At 34.3% G+C, this 19,021-nt stretch overlaps 1 long non-coding RNA gene across 3 annotated transcripts in view; it reads right to left on the reverse strand.

Moving 5' to 3' along the window:
• The window catches only part of LOC110257012, a 207,077-nt gene that overhangs the window by 176,453 nt on the left and 11,603 nt on the right, over positions 1-19,021 (reverse strand). Inside the window, exon 3 of one of the 3 annotated variants that reach the window (XR_002339150.1) lies at positions 15,850-18,315. The exons of the other annotated variants lie outside the window; for them this stretch is intronic. This is a non-coding gene — a long non-coding RNA (uncharacterized LOC110257012). Of the gene's footprint in view, positions 1-15,849; positions 18,316-19,021 lie in introns of those variants that run through there. 3 annotated transcript variants of the gene reach the window in all.

Here is a 19,021-nt window from a genome sequence, read left to right on the forward strand (position 1 = left end):
ATACTGAAGGTTGCTCCTTTGTTGAGTACATTAGATACTGGCATGTACAAGCCTTAGGGTTTGTTTTGATTTCAACATTTGGTCTCTTGGTTTGAAAGTCAAATAAAAATAAAATTAGGCCTTTTTTTAAATTGTTGTCGAGCATTTTCAAACTACTTTATCCCATGCCCTATCCTACCTCATCTTTATGTGAAACCATTATTTTTTGAGTGCCAGAAGCAAAATTTTAAAAAGAAATAAAAATTTAATTGCTTTATTGTGTCTGTCTATTTCAATTATTTGAATCTCCACTATGTGCTGTTAGCTGAAGGAAAGTGCTACTGCTTTTTTTCTCTGTTCTTTGTCTAACCTCTATACCTCACATGAGTATTGAGATTGAAATAAATACCAACCAAAAAGAGTAGTTAATACAAACACTGAAACTCATGGTGTGCCCTACCTTATTCTAGAGAATTGCTAAAGCATGACATTGCTACACTGGGACAGAAATTGTGAAAGTGCTTAGGGAACAGAAAGCACTGGTATAAAAAGATAAAGAGAAAAAAAATTAAAAATGAACAATATCAAAGCAAGTGAGTATGGTGCCTGATAGGTGGTGCTAAAATTAGCTTGGTGAAATAAATTAAGATGACACCAATTATAAATGGATAATATGTGGGGAAAAAAATCTCATTTAGAAAATATGTCATTACACATCTAGATAAGCCACAAAGTCCTACTATTTTTCATTGCCAAACATAACACTTTGTGTGTTACTGATGACTGGATTTTGTGGACCAAAGGGGGGAAAATGGGTATTATTTAAGTCTAGAATAACTTATTCATTTTTCTCAATAATTAAATTAGTAAATACAACTTAACTTTTTCACTTTTATTTTTCCAGTAAATAAAATATTAGAAAATGTCTCCAGCTTATTCTCCTTCATAGAATGAAATAAAATATGTTCCTTATGAGTTTGAGAAAAATGGACCCTGGACTTCTTGTTAAATGGGGGAGAGTGATAGACTTTAGAGCTAATATACCATAAAAATACTTTTATTATAGAAAATCTATTTTCAATCTACCAACATTCAGTACTCACCTCTCTCCATGTTAGGGGAAATAGCCTATTGCATTACTAGGAAGGTATGGCACAAACATCACAAGTTGACTTCAGTGATTGACAATCTTGTATAATTCCTGTATTTTGAGTGTTGGTGGTTCTTCTAACTTGCTCCTAACCAACAGAATATGACAAAAATGTAGGGATGACACTGCCTTGATTAGGTTACATTATATGGCAAAGGTGATGGTTTTAGCTTCGTGAGTGTGTGTGTGTGTGTGTGTGTCCACTAGAGAACCTCTCCTGCTGACCTTGGAAAATGAGCTAGAATACTGTAAAATTCCTTAAGGATGGAACAATGTGTGTGGCAGGACAAAAAATGCACAAGTCAGGTAGGAGCTCAGGACTGCTTCCAGCCAATAGCCACTAGGGTGATGGGCCTTTTCAAATGGTTTCATCTCAATGGTTCATTCTTATTCAACACTCATTACTGAGAACCAAATGTATACCAGCTATTTTATTAGGATAGTATAATGAATAAATGAGTGAAAGGAAATGATTGCCCTTAGTTCAATATAGATATAAAAACAAGCTTTATACTATAATTACTAAAGATTATTAGATAAGGTTATCTATAAAAGTCCTATGGGATTTTCAGGTAGGCATTGAGAAGGCTGAAACTGATTTCTGGGAAGTAACTGCAGAGAAAATTTATAGCTCAAAATGAACAGCTCAAAACTCTAAAATTCAGAGTTTCCTGATGGCCTAGCAGTTAAAGATTCTGCTGTGGCTCAGATTCAATTGCTGACCTAGGAACTTCTGAATGCTGTAGCTGGCAAACAAACAAACCAAAAAAGGAGCAAAGCAAAAATAAATAAATAAATAAATAAACAAACTTCCTCATAAGAAAACCCCTCTAAAAAAGAAACCCCCCAAAATATAAAAAAAAATCACAATATGCACACTGTCTTGAATGTTCTGCAGATTCATGTAACTTTAAACTGCAATTCTAATGTCATATTAGGTAACTGAGTTAAAGCCTTGGGAATGTTACCAGGATAGTCAGACGAGAGACACCTGAATAGATCCATGGGCCTCAAAGGACACACTCAGTGAACAAGAATTCTATGAAAGTCAACCCTACACACATGGATAGTAAGGAAATGCTTAAATCTTGTCTCTGAGTAAAGGAGAAAAATGTCTCTACTGAGAAATTTAACCAGCCCTCAAGTGGACTGGTAGCCTGAATACACACTACCTGTATGACACAAAAATCCTTCAAGGCCAGATGAGCCTATTTTTGAATTGTTCTTGGTAGTATACTTAACAGATTACTGAAATAAATATATCTAAGACATTCCTTGTAAAGTAGCATGCTGGAAACTGTTAGTCATCTTTGCCTAAGGGGCATACAATTTCCTAACAAGTTAGGTTATTTCCTTGAAGGTGGCTAAGGGGTTCCCAAGAGACATTCTTTGGCTTCTGCTCTTTTTACTCACTGAGTTTAGATTGCCCTTAGCAATTATTTTACAAGATAGTTGGGCTGCGGACTAAGTAAATGAGAATTACCCAGAATAATTTTTTTTAATTGCATACCTCTGTGCCCTACTCCAGGCCTGGGGATGTAAATTCTTAATATCTAAATTTGAGAAATTGGACCACATTGTGGGACTGCTCTTTTGTAAGTGTTGGAGAAGCCAATTAATGTTATTTTTATCATAAACAAGAGACACTTATAAGAAGTGCAGCACCAAAACTAAAGAGGAAAATTTTAAGGTGGGGGGCAATAGCAATTATTTAGAAGTTGCCTCCAAACAGAATGTCATAAAAGAAAGAGCTGCTGGCTCCTCTCAAATGTTAGCCTTGGAAGCAGTATGGAAGTGAGAGGGACTGTGATAGACTCCAGAGGCAAATAACAACTAAAACACACAGGCAGCCAATGATGATAATAACAGAACTATGGGAGACCATCAAGAAGACAAAAATGTGTCAAGAGCCTAGTGTTTGGCAGGGGGTAAATGACAGCCTAGTGAGGCATATGACAAGGCACCATAAATACAGGAGAGGTGGCATGAAGCTTTCCAGCTCTGACTCTTTCTCTCTCACTCATACCCCAAACTCACAGTGGTATAATGATACCTGGCCCACAGCCGCCAGGAAAGGAGCTGTATAAATCATGGACTCTGAAGGCATTACAACATTAGAGGAGTTTGGATGCATCTTGGGTTAAGAGATATTTTAACAAGTGCAGTTCAGCTTGCTGTTATTGATACTTATATTTCCCTTTCTATTCATACTGATATTTTCTTTTTCTATCCCAATGGGATAGATTAGCTCAATAGGAGGTGGTCTGGGGAAAAGAGCAGTGCCCAGATTACACTGGGAAGGCTTCATAAAATCAGAATGATAAACCCAGACTGCAACACAAAAGTTCATCTGAATCTGAGGAAGTCACCCTCCTTCATTCACCAGTGGGGTCAAAATTCTTATAACCTGGCACACTGTGTAATAATTTTCATGTGATATAAATTAAGAGGAAAACATGAAATCATTGAAGAATACAAGCACTATTTTAAAAATGAATAAAACTAAGCCTCACAATAAAACAAATAATTTAAAACAGAGGAATCAGAGGAAATAAAACACTCATAAAGAACTCAAAACATAAAACAAAATGTAATAGCTATGGAAGACAAAAGTAGTGTTTAATACTTATATAAGTTCCAGATAGAAAGGTAAAACCAATGTATACATCTAAGGATAACCTGACCCCCCTGCTGTACAATGGGAAAATAAAAAAAAAAAAAAAAGAAAGGTAAAACAATGCATGAGGAGAAACACTTGAAGAAATAATGACTGGCTGTGATCTAGAATTAAAGAAAGATACAAACTATCAGATTGATAGGTTACAGAGAGTCCAGAATAAATAAATAAATAAGGAAGAAAAAAAAACCACGCAAACCTCACAATTAGATATGGAAGTAGAAATATAAACCATTAGCAACAATAAATAAAGTCAAATGCAGAATGAAAGAGCAAGTCAACCACAAAAGGACAATCCTCAGATTGATGACAGATTTAACATAAATACTACATTACAGAATAAAATGGACACATTTTCAAAATGTTTAAAAATATTTTTAAATGCTTTGAACATAGGTAAAACATTATCTGAAATATGAAACCTCTAAAAATTTACCAAAGATTCTCTTTAATTGCTGTCTTGAACATTGTCAAGAAAAATTTTTTTTTAATTTTTTTAAAAAACCTTTCTAGGCTTGAGATCCAAAAGGAATCAATGAAATATGGAAAATAAAGTGAACAAATGATCCATTAAAGTATATTCTCTAACATGGATGTTGGATTGATTTAATAGAAATTTGTTTTTATTTTTTACCCTTTACTGTAAAAGACCCTTTCAATGTGAATTTGAGCTTTATCCAACAAACTTTTCTTCACCTCTTGGCCATCCTAGTGATCTGCTTTAGCTGATAGAATGCTATAGAAGTGGCAGTGGCCTCTTTCCTAGCCTGGGCTCATATCATACCCATGCTTGCTCTCTTACACGTTTAATGATGACACCAGTCTGCTAGAAAAATAAAAGGCATGGGCCCTAGCCTTGAATGACCCACTAGTGGCCAGCTGATCTTATATTTTCTTTAATATTCCATCACCTTCACAATGGATGGTTCCACTTCCTTGAAGAGTCCATAATAGGATCATCTGCCATAGTTTATTCTCAACCACTCTTCAGGCTCAAGTTTTATACAGAACATTGTAGACTCTTCGAATTGAAAGAAAACTTAAAGGTCATGTCCTTGTCTAAACTTTCAGACACTCCTCTTAATCCAGAGAATTTATTAGTTTCCCTGTGGCAGATCACAATGTTTCCCAGGTCAGATCTTGGTTTCTGTTCAGAACTTTCTTACTTCCACTGATTCTACCCTTTATTTAGAAGCAATAGATAGAGGCTTAAAAAAAATACTTTGGTTTATCTTTTCTCCCACCTAACATATATCAAATCTCTTGAGAACCTTTAAACAGTATTTATGGAAATGGCCCCAAACCTAAAAAGACCAAATGATCATCTTTTAAGGTGCTTTAGTGAAATAATAATTGGCCATTAGCTTGAAAATATCCATTCTATTCATTCTGATGTTGGTAGGAATGTTATGCACAAGAACAGAAAAGTAGTACACATTTCTTTAGGCAACAAAAATAAAAGATAATTGTTGACTTACAGACTCCAACCCCAGGAGGAAAGAATAAAAGATGAAACCAGCTAGTTTCCACTTTTAAAATAAAAGATTTCACTGTTTCCTGCTAGTCAAAAACCGAATTTGTTCCAACAGAAACACCAATCTACAAGAACAATGTCTGGGCCAACATTCCCATAGATCAGACCTGAAGGAAGAATCTTGTGGGGAGTTAGTGTGGGTGGAAAACAAGCTAAATGCTTCCCCCAGGGTTCTACCTGTGGGTAACCACAGGGCATCGGGGCATTGAGATCACTTTGCAGAAAGCTAATGGGGGTCTGTACTTTGGATATCATTTTCCAAAACACATTAAACAGCCCTAATGCACTCTAGTGGGCCTTTTATTACGATCTTAAAGCAAACAGAATCAGATCCCTGAAAAGCATTGTTATTGATATGTTTACCAAAAATCTATGTTGCCATAAGTAAATGGAAGTTACGGGTAAAGCATTTCTGACATGGTAAGGTGTGACGGCTCTGGGAAATTCCACAGGAAAAGAGTCATTTTAAATTAATACAGATTGAAAATTTTACACTGTTTGTACATTTTTTAAAAAGCTTGAGCATTTTAAGTATTTTAATCTAGATGGATTTGTTAGTCCTGAGTGTTTCTTGCTTAAAAATCTGGTGATAGTAAAGTTACCTATACCTTAAATATTAATTTTTAGAGAAACAAATAGTACATTTGTTAATATTATAGGCATAAAAAGGGGAAGAAATATTAGGTAAAGAAGTCCATTAAATAAAAGCATCATTAATATAAAAGCAAGTGTTTATTTCAACAGCAAAACCAAACTGTAGTATAAAAAATAAAAAATCATATTTGTAGACCATTAAGCAAACTCAAAATATTAGTGAAGATTTTCAGCTGTCTTCAATAATTTTATTATCTAGTAAATTAATTTATTTATATATTTGTAATAATAGTTAGCATAATAAAAACATAGGTGCTGTGATTTTAGGCATTTCAGTTTTGAACAAAGAGAATAAAAACATTCATGCTTCTTTCCACAACACAGTAACTTAATTATTCCATGTGGCCCTCTTAAGTATAAAACTCTTAGAAGAAGAATTTTAAGATTTACCAAAAAAAAGGAAAGTCCTATGCTTTTAATTATATGGCTAACTTTTTAAGGAAAAGTCTTAATGATCAATTTATTAGGACTAGAAGGGGGAAATTTTAGCATGAAAATCTTTTTGATATGATAAAAATAGTATTAATGTGTTCATTTTTATATCACAGAATGTATATTACTCTAGGAGAATACTCTAGAAAAATGGGCATATGATGATGATAGAAAAGTAAGCTACACATCAACAAGCTTGTCTTACTTTTAAACAGATATGTTACACATATATAGAGTTTTCTACTTTTCATTCTTTCTTTACTTTGCAGAAGCTAAATATATTTCACTAATACTGATTTAAAAATCATCATATATCCCAAATCATTGATGAAATAAAGGTTCTCCAATTTGGGGAAAAACTGCGTCAGTAATTGATTCTGGAGAACTGTCAAGACCAAATGAAAAAATCCTGTCACTGACTTTAATAATCTTTTGACTTTCATCTTTGCTGTATACATACATGAAGGCTGGGAATTGTATAGTAATAAACAGTTTGTTAACATTTTTAAAAATAAATGAAAAAGGAGGCATTTTTTCATAAAAAGTGGTATTTTTGAAGGCTAATGCTTATACTTTTCAACAACACAATATTTAATTGGACTATATTTCACCTCTTTGCTTATTTTCAAACATAGGTTTATAAATGTTAACAAGTATTTATTGTGCACTTGAACCATTAATAGCAGTGTAAAGTGCTTTTGAAAATAAGGATGAATAAAAAATAGTATTGAATTTTGTACCCTTGACAATGAGATAAGACAATGAGTCCTGTCATTAAACAAACTTTACTGAAGGGATGAAAGTAGAAGATAATTTCTTTTTTTTTTTTTTTTTCCTGTTGACCATTTAAGCCTGAGTCTTTCACATCTTTAGAGAGAAAAAACTAAATTTCAGTTAATTTCTCTAATTTTTTATTATATTCAGTCCACCACTGACTATAAAACAAAATCAAACAAATATCTAGCTGAAACCAAGATCTCAAAGAACTGTACTCCCATGTTCAATGCAACATTATTCCTAATAACCAAGATATGAAAACAGTCTAAATGTCCTTCCATGTATTAATGGATTAAGAAAATGAGGAATCTATATCTATAGCTATAGTATATCTATACCCAGGCCAAGCTTTCATGAAGATTATGTTCTTTGTGATAGGTGGTGTGCGCCAGATTCCTTATGGATGAGTGGTCTCTGGAACACTGGTGTTCTCATCCTAGGACTTCCCTGCTGGCCCTTGCAGATCTCTCAATATCCCAAGATTCTGCGAGATAGGGCTTCCTCTGGAGAGCAGCTGCAGTTACACTGCCTTGGGCCTGATACCACCATTCTCTGAGCTTCCCCTGACATTTAGCACATCCCAGCCATCCTCTCTCTCCTTTTCCTTCTAAAGGACCTGCACTTTCTCCCGGCACACTCCCAAAGCCACGTAACACATCTTTTGGATTCCAACTGCACATTTTTTGCCTTCCTTGGAATCCTCACACTCCAACCACTCAGAGCAGACCCCTGGCTCTGGCACATGGGTGTCCTCCATGGTGTTATAACACACACACATGCACATACACACACAATGGGTTATTATTTAGTGGGCATCTTAGTTCAAGGGAATTGGGTAAAGGGACATATCATCTGAGCGTATCACCAAAACTGAAACCCAAACAAAAAAGCCAACCCAACCAAAAACTCAACCCAAACCAAAAATCCACAACCCAACTTAGGAATATAGAAGTGAGCATACGGTATATATATATACAATGGCATATTATTCAGCCATAAAAAGAATGAAAAGCCATTCGCAATATGGATGGACCTGGAGATTATCATATTAACTGAAGTAACTCTGACAGAGAAATACAAACATCATACAATATCACTTATATGTGGAATCTAAAAACATGATACAAAAGACCTTATTTACAAAAACAGAAACAGATTCACAGACTTTGAAAAAACAAACATATGATTTCCAAAGGGAGAAGGTGAGTGGGAGGGCTAGATTAGGAGTTTGGAATCAGCACAAACACACCATTGTATATGGAATGTATGGTCAATGGGGATCTGCCATATAGCAACAGGGAACTCTACTCAATGTTCTGTGATAGGTAACATATGGGAAAACAATCTGAAAAAGAATAGATATTTGTACATGTATAACTGAATCACTGTGGTACAGCAGAAACTAATACAACATTGTAAATCAACTATACTTAAAAAAACTTTAAAAAGGGAACAAAGAAAAGAAATGAGCACCAAGGAGATAAGTGACGACGTGGAGGTGAAGAGTAAGTGGGGAAGAACCTGAAAAGTTAGTCCGAAGAAATTCTTTTTTTTTTTGGTCACATTTGTTGCTGTTGCTTGTGCTATATTATGGGAGTAATTCAGGGGAGAGATTTTTACTAGGATGTAATCAGCTGAGTTATTAGCTGTCCAATAAACCAAGTCTTAAAATGCATATTTAAAAGGCCATAAAGAGATATTTAAAATATTATAAGATTGGACCATATGATTTTCCTATATATTTTTATCTTGCTTATTTAATGTTTCTTATAATCTAAATGTATTATTTTGAGCACTATGGATGTTTTACATTTTTTAATTATTTGTTTACTTGTATTTATTTTTTATTATTTTGACCACATCCAGAGCATGCATAAATTCCCAGGCTAGGGATCAAACCCATGCCACAGGAGTGACCCAAGCCACTTCGGTAGCAGCACTGGATCATTTAACCTGTTGAGCCACACAGGAACTCCCCACATTTTTTTTAAAAAAAGGATTTGTTTTGATTTATAACTATCAAACAATCAAGAATTAAAGTATTAAAAGAAAAATCATTATTAAGAGGAGATGCGATAAGTCCACTGGCTGGCTTTTCTTCTCTAGCCTTCAAACTGAAGGTCCTTGTTTACCAATGTAGATCATTCTTCAATTTATTATTTTGTAAAACATTAAAACTTCTAATGCTAGTTACAAATTATGGTTACATAGATTTCTGTAGCCAAGGAAACTTTTCACATCTTACATCCAAATCAAAAAAATTTAATAGGATGTAAATTTGATGATATATCAGTTAAATTACTGTTACTTTCGATTGGTTTACATGGTAGAATTCTGAAGGAGCAAAACATAATCTCAGTATCAAAAAGCACATGCATGTTACTGTTTTGATTTCCAGTTAGTAATTATACAATCAGTTAAACTGATCATTCTGGAATTAATTCTTCCAAGGTATCAAAAGAGTGCTCTGACAACTGTCATTCATGAATTTTACAATGTTCTGATATAATGATAAAAACTTGTCAAAATTGTATTTTGCTGCTTAAAGATATTTGTGCATTTTGTGAGCTTTTAGAAAGCAAAATTCTGCCTCTTTATTGACACTGTTACTGTTACTCTTTATATATTGATATATATATATATACTTCATATATTGATATATATTGATACTCTTTATTGATACTGTAAATTGACACACTAATTTATCTCAGAACATCACAAGTATTTCCCAAAATAGTTAGATGATAGACTAGGTAATTATTATCCATCATGCTGAGATATATGTGTGCAGTTGCACCAACAACCATAGACTATTTCAGCAACAAAGAACCAAATAAAAATGCCACCTTATTAAGTATCTCTGCTTTTATTTATTTAGTTCAGATTTCATTTATAGAAACTGAAAGTTACTAAATTTGTGGAAGTAAGAAACAAATTCTGTATGTTTGGCAGAAAATATTTATAACTTTTTTTGTACATACAAAAATATTAGCCATGTCTTAAGAAATTTACTTTGTTGACAGGAATATTTAATTCTATATATTTTAAAAATTTTCTCTCCTTACTAATAAATTTGATACTTTTTCCTAGATCATATTTTGAGTCAAAAGTATTACAGTTCAAGTAAAATAATCAGATGCAATTTTTTGGTCAAGGAAAATTCTCACATAAATTCTCTGAATCTTATTTTGATCTTTGGTAGCATACGCACTTGTTCTTAAATACACTCATAAATTATTGTCACTATAATTTTTAAAATATTCCTTTTCTATTAAAATAATGATAAAATGCCTACCTAAATATATCTAGGACAATGAACACATAGAAACATTGATTTCTTACAGTAACATTTATTCCTCACATATTTCACAAAGCAATTTTGAAGCTGGAAAATAGAACAATGAATTTATCAACTCAGGCTTAATTTGTGCTTCATTCAATGTAGAGAAATTTATAGCAAAATTGTAAGCTTTCTCAATTTTGTTTATTCCACTTTCATATCATTCACAGTAACCCTGATAAGAAAACCACACATACATATACTAAGCTGGAAGAGTCTGAATGTCTGATTAAATAGAAGCATTCAGAGATGTTTAGGTAATATTTCCAGAACTTCTCCTTTACTAGGTCCACCAATGTTTAAGGTGCCTAATGACTAGGTTATCCAAAAGAGGCCCCAACTGCTCAGTCTGAATTTCCTGGACAGTATGGTATATGGGAACAGAGCATCCTGTCTCCCAGCAGGAAGTGGGTACACCTGAATTCAGCCTCCCCTGGGTCGGGGTAGCTTCCTTACCTGGGTAAGAGGGCATTGCAATTTACCAAAGACCCTAATTTCTTCAGGGACTGCACAAACTAGGTCCTTCAAATAGTATATATCTAAACTAAATTGCATGGATCTCAAATTATTCTCCAAGTTAATCTTCTAATTCGGTTTATGCCATCTATAAACCAAATTAATACTTATTAGAGATAAAAATCTTTTCACTATTTTTCTTGTGTGTGTGTGACATTACAACTTATATCTTTAACCCTCTTTTATTCTGTAACCAAAACTTCAAATAATACATTAGCAGTTCCAAACTTTCCTTTTTTGTAGCAAAACTTCGTATCAAAGTCTTAAAGACATCATCACAGTGCATTAAGCATTAACACAGTTTGGAATTTATTTTACAGAAATCATTCCCAAATTATGGCCATACATTTAAGTTTTGGCCTTCTGTAATATTTTTAATATTTTTGGAGATAAACTATAAAACTTTCCAAATATATTAAATCATTATTTATTCATTGTTGCAACAAACATTTTAAAGATTCTCTTTTATATCAGGACATGAAGGCAGAGCCAATGTGAAAGCTCTAAAGCTACGTGTCCTGGGTTCATCTTTCAGCTCATCTACATGGTCACCTGTTGACTGAAGGCAAGAGATTTAGCTTTTCCTAGCTTCTAATTTTTAATCTGTATTAATAATATAATAATATAGTTTTATTTATGAATTTTACTTTTTATCGAAAAGCAATGTTACCAGTTTGCAAATAAATGTGAATATTTTTGAATTGTGATAAACTTGTTGTTGTTGTTGTTCATATTAGCCTTTAGACATGCTCATCAATAAAATGTTTTTTGGGGAAAAAGGAACAGTAATTTGTGAATTTGGTTAAGAACATTATCCCTGAAGCTGTACCACCTGGGCTTAACTAACAGGCAAAATGTGTGTCAGCTATACCATCTACTCAAGATACCTAAGCCAACTCTAAGGATCCTTATTTGTAGAATGAAAATATCAATAGTACTTACCTTGCAGAGTCGTGAGTGTTAACAGAAGTTTACTTATGTGACCATCAGAATCATGCTTGGGCTTAATAACTTTTCTCAGAGATTAGTTATTATTAGGGGCAAGTATATAATGAATGGTCCAAATCATGACACTTTTGAGATAAAAGGGTGCCCCATTAAAATTATTCCTGAACATAAACTATGCAAACACCCACGCAAACTGGGATATATGATCAGTTTAGCCAACAGACACTTGCTGATTGGAAGAAGTCTAAAATACCTGATAAAAAATAGAGATATAATGTTCATCAAATATAAAGCATTATTAAGAATAGGTAAAACATAGTTATTTGTGATGAATTCTGATGAAATTGTTATAGAAATGTTAAATTAAAAATAATTGAAAATGAATGTATGACAGAGGTGGACACAGAGCAATGAAGACTAGAGAACCTACAAAGAAAGTTATAAAATATACATACAAGGTTGTATGTTGCAAAAAAGTAAAGAACTTTGTCAAAATTGATAAATCCCTTAAACATTTCTTACAGGAATTATTTTTTATAATTACACTGTAACAGCAAAATGAGAAAAGCAATGAATGGCATTTTGTTGTTATATACTACTCTCAAAAATTATGCCAAATATTATTCAGTTTAGGAATTAGTATACAGTGGCAATTACAACCTACTTTTCTTTTTTCTTTTTTTTGCCACATCTGCAGGATATGGAAGTTCCCAGGCTAGGGGTCAAATTGGAGCTGCATTTGTGGCTAACACCACAGCTTGCGGCAAGGCTGAAGCCTTAACCCACTGAGGTCAGGGATCGAACCCACATCCTCATGAACACTATGTTGGGTTCCTAACCTGCTGAGCCACAACAGGATCTCCCAACAACCTACCTTTCACAAATGAAAAGTAAACATTTTCATTGGCAATTGCTTTTATTTTCAAGTTAACTCCCAATATGTATTTAACATTAAATATGAAATGTTTTTTCAATTTTGAGTGGATTTACCTTAATTTTACATTTTCCAATGCCAGCTCTCCTTGACAAATAGGAAGGCCACTGTGAAGATCAAATAATATGAGGCAATAGCAGCACTTATCAGAGCGCTTGATGCGTGCAAATTTAACATAGTTTAAAATTTATTTATTCATTTTTTAAAGATTAAAAAATCTTTACTGTGTGAATTTTTCAGTACATTATTTTGAAGTTTACAGATCTTTAGTTTTTAATACAAACTATTTTCTCCTATACTAAACAATGAGATTAGAACAGTGAATGAAATAAAGATGCTACTCTCTGAATGCTTACTCTGAATAGTTGGAGATTCTGATATTCCAAATACATATTACAAAACCATCTCATAAGTACTATGATGGAGATTAGCTAAAAGTTGGCTAGGGGTGTGGAGGCAGATAACTTAGAGAACAATTTTAAACCATTTTAAATCATCCAAGTGTGATCAAAGAGCTAGCGAGAACTGCAGATCTCTCAGTACTTAGCCAACTCTGTCCAGACCACTGCACTGAAGACTTGACCAAACTCTACGAAGATTTCTTTCAGATCCTTAGAGTGACTCCCAGGTCCTCTTAAAGTGCCTACCAGGAGGATTTATTGTTTGTTCTAGCTAAAATCTGATAAAGGGCAGATAGGCTGTGAACCCCTGCTTAGAGCAGCTACTTTAGAAAACTAGTAATTATAAATCCTTTCTCGCCCTTTGAGATGTAAATCCACCACCACAAACTGTTTCCCCAAGGACTTGAGAGCTGTCTTTTTGAAACGTGAACAATCATAACGATAACTCTCCTTCTCCCCCCCAGTCCCTGTGAAGAATAAAGGCCGGAATTAAGGAGGGCCTTACTTTAACCTAACAGGCCTGCCTCCTCTCCTAAAGATAGAAGGTTTTTTCTCACTTTTGGATAAGTGCCAATTAACAAACCCAAATGGTCTAATTTATCACATGGACCAACCCCCTTAATACACCTCAGTGCCTTTTCTTTCACACACCTTAGCTTTTAAAAAGTCTCTAGTCTTTTATTTCAGCAAAGTTGATTTCTGTCCAAGCTGGGAAATTTTCCTTGTTGCAAAAATTATTAAATAAAGTCTATCCTCACTACTTTTGTGTTAATTTCTGGTGTACAGCAAAGCAATTCAGTTATACATATATATATATATATATATATATATATATATATATACACACACACACACACACATTCTTTTCCATTATGGTTTATTATAGGATACTGAATATAGTTCCCTATGCCAAATAGTAGCACATTGTTGTTTATCTATTTTATATATAGTAGTTTGTATCTGCCAATACAAAAATCCTAATTTTTCCCTCTCTTACCCCCTTCCCCCTTTGGTAACCATATGTTTATTTTCTTTTTTATCAGGCTACACCCACAGCACATGGAGACTCCCAGGCTAGGGCCTACACCAGAGCCAGAGCAGTGCCAGATACAAGCAACATCTGTGACCTACACCATAGCTCAGGGCAATGCCAGATTCTTAACCCACTGAGCAAGGCCACAGACCAAACCCATGTCTCATGGATACTAGTTGGGTTCATTAACCACTGAGCCACGATGGGAACTCTTGGTAAACATAAGTTTATTTTCTATGTCTATGAATCTGTTTCTGTTTCCTAAATCGGTTCCTTTGTGTCATATTTATATCCCACATACAAGTGATATCACATGATATTTGTCTTTCACTTTCTGACTTCACTTATCATAATCTCTAGGTCCATCCATGTTGCTGCAAATGGCATTATTTTATTCCTTTCATTCCTTTTATGGCACTGTATATATGTACCAGAGCACCTTTATCTATTTATCTGTTGATGGACATTTATGTTGCCTCCATGTCTTGGCTATTGTAAATAGTGCTGCAATGAACATTGGCAAACATGTATCTTTTTTGAGTTATTGTTTTCTCAGGATATATGCCCAGGAGTGGAATAACTCAATCATATGGTAGTCCTATTATTAGTTTTTTAAGGAATCTTCATATTTTTTCCCCTATCTGTTGTACTAATTTACATTCCCACCAACAGTGTAGGATATCCTGACTACTTTTAACTAGTGCCCAGTTTGTTTATTTTTTGCACTGGAGTACCAAAGAGCATTTAAGAAAATTTTGCATTCCTTAACTTCTCTGAATAGCTTTAAAAAAAACCCTATCATTTGGGAATTCCTGTCATGGCTCAGCAGAAATGAATCTGACTAGTATCCACGAGGATGCAGGTTCGATCCCTGGTCTCACTCAGTGGGTTAACGATCTGGCATTGCCACAAGCTGTGGTGTAGGTCACAGATGGGCTTGGATCCAGTGTTGCTGTGGTATAGGCTGGAAGTTGCAGCTTTGGTTCCACCCCTAACCCTAGAACTTCCATACACTGCAGGTGTGGCCTTAAAAACAACATCAACAAAAAACCTTTCTATACAAGGAGTCAGAGCAGAATCAGGCAGCTGCTCAGAAGGAAGGAAATGTAAGTGCTCGTTGTGCACATCTGACATCTGGGGCCTTCTTGTCCTCCTTGCTCTGCTCTGAATCTCAGAGTAGCTGGGTCCTTTCTCAGATACTGTTATTTTTTTTTATTTTTTTGCTTTTTAAGTCCCCTGTGGCATACGGAGGTTCCCAGGCTAGGGGCTGAATCGTAGCTACAGCTGCCGGCCTACAGCACAGCCACAGCAACACCAGATCCAAGCCATGTCTGCATCCTACACTGCCGTTCAAGGCCATGCTCAGTCCTTAACCTGCAACCTCGTGGTTCCTAGTCAGATTTGTGATTTGTTTCTGCTGCGCCTTTTTTCTTTTCTTTTTTTTTTTTTTTTTTTTTTTAATCTGTCTGTTATTTTTAAAGACATTTAGCAAAATGGGAGGGTGGAACCTAAGCATAACCAGTGTTTTCTCTTCTTTTCCCCCATAGTGTCTTTCCAGGTTCTGGCTGTGGAGGGAGCCCATACTGGCTCCTTCATCCCCTAGAGACCCAGGCCCTGGCACTCTCTCCTTCTCCGCCCTCATCTAGGGAGAGTTCTGGCTTTAAATGGCTTCCTGCTCCCTGCTCTTGCTAATTAATCTCAAGTGTCCTCTCAGTTTTTCCAAGATTGTGTAGCCAATTCCCTACATTACATTTTCTCTCTTAAAAGTGTAACATTGTGTCTGTTTTTCTGCCTAAACCCTGATGGATACAAAACCCCTGCAGGAAAAATGCAGTTAATAGTGTGAGCAAGCAGTAGGAGATAGTCAGAGGTGTCTTAAACTGTAAAACAAGTCAATTCTTGTTCTAAAATAGCGATTTGTGTCTTACAGTTTCCCCATAATTATACGATAAATCTCCATTTATGTGCCATTTTAATAAAATGAATACAGCTAATTTTAGAAGAGAAAAAATATACGGTGAATCCATGTTTCTGGAATCACAGTTCAGCTTATCATACATGTCATGTCATCTAAAATAGCAGTGCTAATAATAACCATGGCAATAAGCAGTTAGTAGAGCCCCATCCGGGAGCTTCATAAGTTCAAAAACAGCAATGGCAACAACAACAATAACAATAAAATTATACATAGCTTAAACTGTCATTCCCCTACCCAAATCAGTTTCTAATTCATCTTCTAATTAAAGCTAATCATTTTCAATTTTCCCCTCCATACGAACACATTTATTCATTCATAAATATGTATTGTCACCCAGAGCAGTGTGGAACAGCTATTTATCACTTAAAAAATAACCATATTTTGTACATTATAAATTAGCCAATGTAAAAGCTCTTGTCTTATAGAGAACTCTTTTATTGATTTGTATTATTTAACAATTAGGCAGTCTTGTGATTTCTAAAAACAAACCAAATCAACCTACATTTTTTTCTTTCTAAAATACCTATAGATTTCTTAAAGAATGGCTCACTATGGACCTCATGTAACAGAATCACTTTAAGTGCCTTGATAAAGTTACAGATTCCTGAGCCTGATCCTATATCTAATAAAATAGTAGCTGGTCCTAAACATATGGTTTTTTAGACAGGTTCCTCTAAACATTCTGATACACAGTAAGGTTTGAGAAGCACCAATACAGAGAAATGAAATAAATGTATTTAGTTCCAGTTGTAGCTCATTTCACAAAATAAGATATCAAATATTTGGAAAATACCAATATGCATATATCAATATAGAGATTTGGCTTACAATAGTGAATAGTGAAGGATTTGTGGATGCAACAAATGCTTTGTATGTATAAAAATATATAAGCCCTTTGATAGGCCTATCTGCTTATGAAATCAGATCAGAAATTTAACAGAGGGAAAATAAAGAGCAAATACAGGACACAGGACTACACAGAAACTTCTATTGTCAAAAGGAAGCACATAGTGTGAATGGACATTTAATAAGCTATATTGGGCAATAATCAGAAGATTCTAATATAAGTGATTACATTAGCAGAGGCAGTTGAAAAATGTAGTGCTGATTTTATATAATGCTATGTAAGGGCTATGCAAAACAACAGTTTCAACAGAAATAGCTTCGCTTTATGTCAGTTTTCAGTTTTAGATTGTTCCTGGCAATTGACCTATCTGGCTGGTGTTGAACGTATTCATTTGACCATGTGGCCATGGATCTTCCCTAAGGGATCAATATGAGGCAGAGCAAAACTTTAAAAACTGTAAATCAGATCTCCATAGTTTGCAACTCAAACTAAGGTTTAGTCTATATGCTAATGGTTGTAAAAATGAATATTTACTTCATAGCCTCTGTACATGTCACACTCACCCTTCTGTGGCCATCCTAAACTCCAGTAACATGGTACTAATTGCATCTGCTGAACTTAGTATGGTCTTTCAAATAACTGTTAATTTTCACAGTACTGGTTTTAAGTGAAGTTCACATCTCCCTTCCACTTGGATTCCTCATAAATGCTGCCTATGATGACTTTCCCAACACACAGACCACAACCACTATTATATTTTATCACTTTCCTTAGAGTACTCAAAGTATCTTCTAATGACGAAAGGAGGAAAAAATATATTTTAAGCATAGTTTAGCACACAGTAATCTCAACTTTCATTTTCTCTGTTCTTGTGGAAGGAGAGGTCTTTTTATTTTCTGTTTCATGGTACTTACAAATAAAGCATCATGAAAAATTCCTGTTTGATAACGTCACCCAAAGTAAAGCTTCATGATACCCAATGATATATTCTATGCTATAATAATTTGGTTTAACATTTAAAACAATGAAAAATAAGGTATATGAATTTGATGAACTGAAGAATAAGGATATCATAGAATTTGTATATCATGAAGTCTCTTTTTTTGCTAAATTTCCTAGAAGAGAAATTAAAATAGTGTTTTATGTAAATGGAATACAGTTGTGAAACATGACAGAGGTTAATAGTTATGTACTAATTGGAGAAGTGACAATATTAAACATCTGAACTAAGTTGATTTTGTTATACTAATATAGATAATAAAGCTAATTTTATGATGAAAGCATAGCAAAAAGCATAATACTATTGACTTTTTGAGAGAGAGACAAATAAGTACATATTTTGAAATGAATAGAAATGATAATTGGATTGAGTTGGGTTCACCAGTGAAACGCCATTATTTTCCATAGGCCTGAAGAATGGCCCCAAGGCAATGATCTCAATGCAACATGTATGTGATACCAGATAGAAAATCTTAACAGTTAGGGAAATAACTTAATCCCTGAGACTCTGTAGCCTGTGAATTTTATTCAGAAGTTTCTGATCTACTTCCAGGCACAAAAACGACCCACCCACGTAATTCATTTCCTTCTTAATGCCCTTGGGCAGTATTTAGATGATGGGATTGAAATAAATCAATTTTTAAAAACTAGAAAGTTACTTATGATGGAGCATGATAATGTGATAAAAAAGACTGTATACATGTATGTGTGACTGGGTCACCTCGCTGTATAGTAGAAAATTGACAGAACACTGTAAACCAGCTATAATGGAAAAACTAAAAATCAATATTAAAAAAACAAGAATTGTCATTAATATGCAAA

Source organism: Sus scrofa, chromosome 15 (assembly GCF_000003025.6).
Source record: "Sus scrofa isolate TJ Tabasco breed Duroc chromosome 15, Sscrofa11.1, whole genome shotgun sequence".
In the NCBI taxonomy this organism is placed as follows: domain Eukaryota; kingdom Metazoa; phylum Chordata; class Mammalia; order Artiodactyla; family Suidae; genus Sus; species Sus scrofa.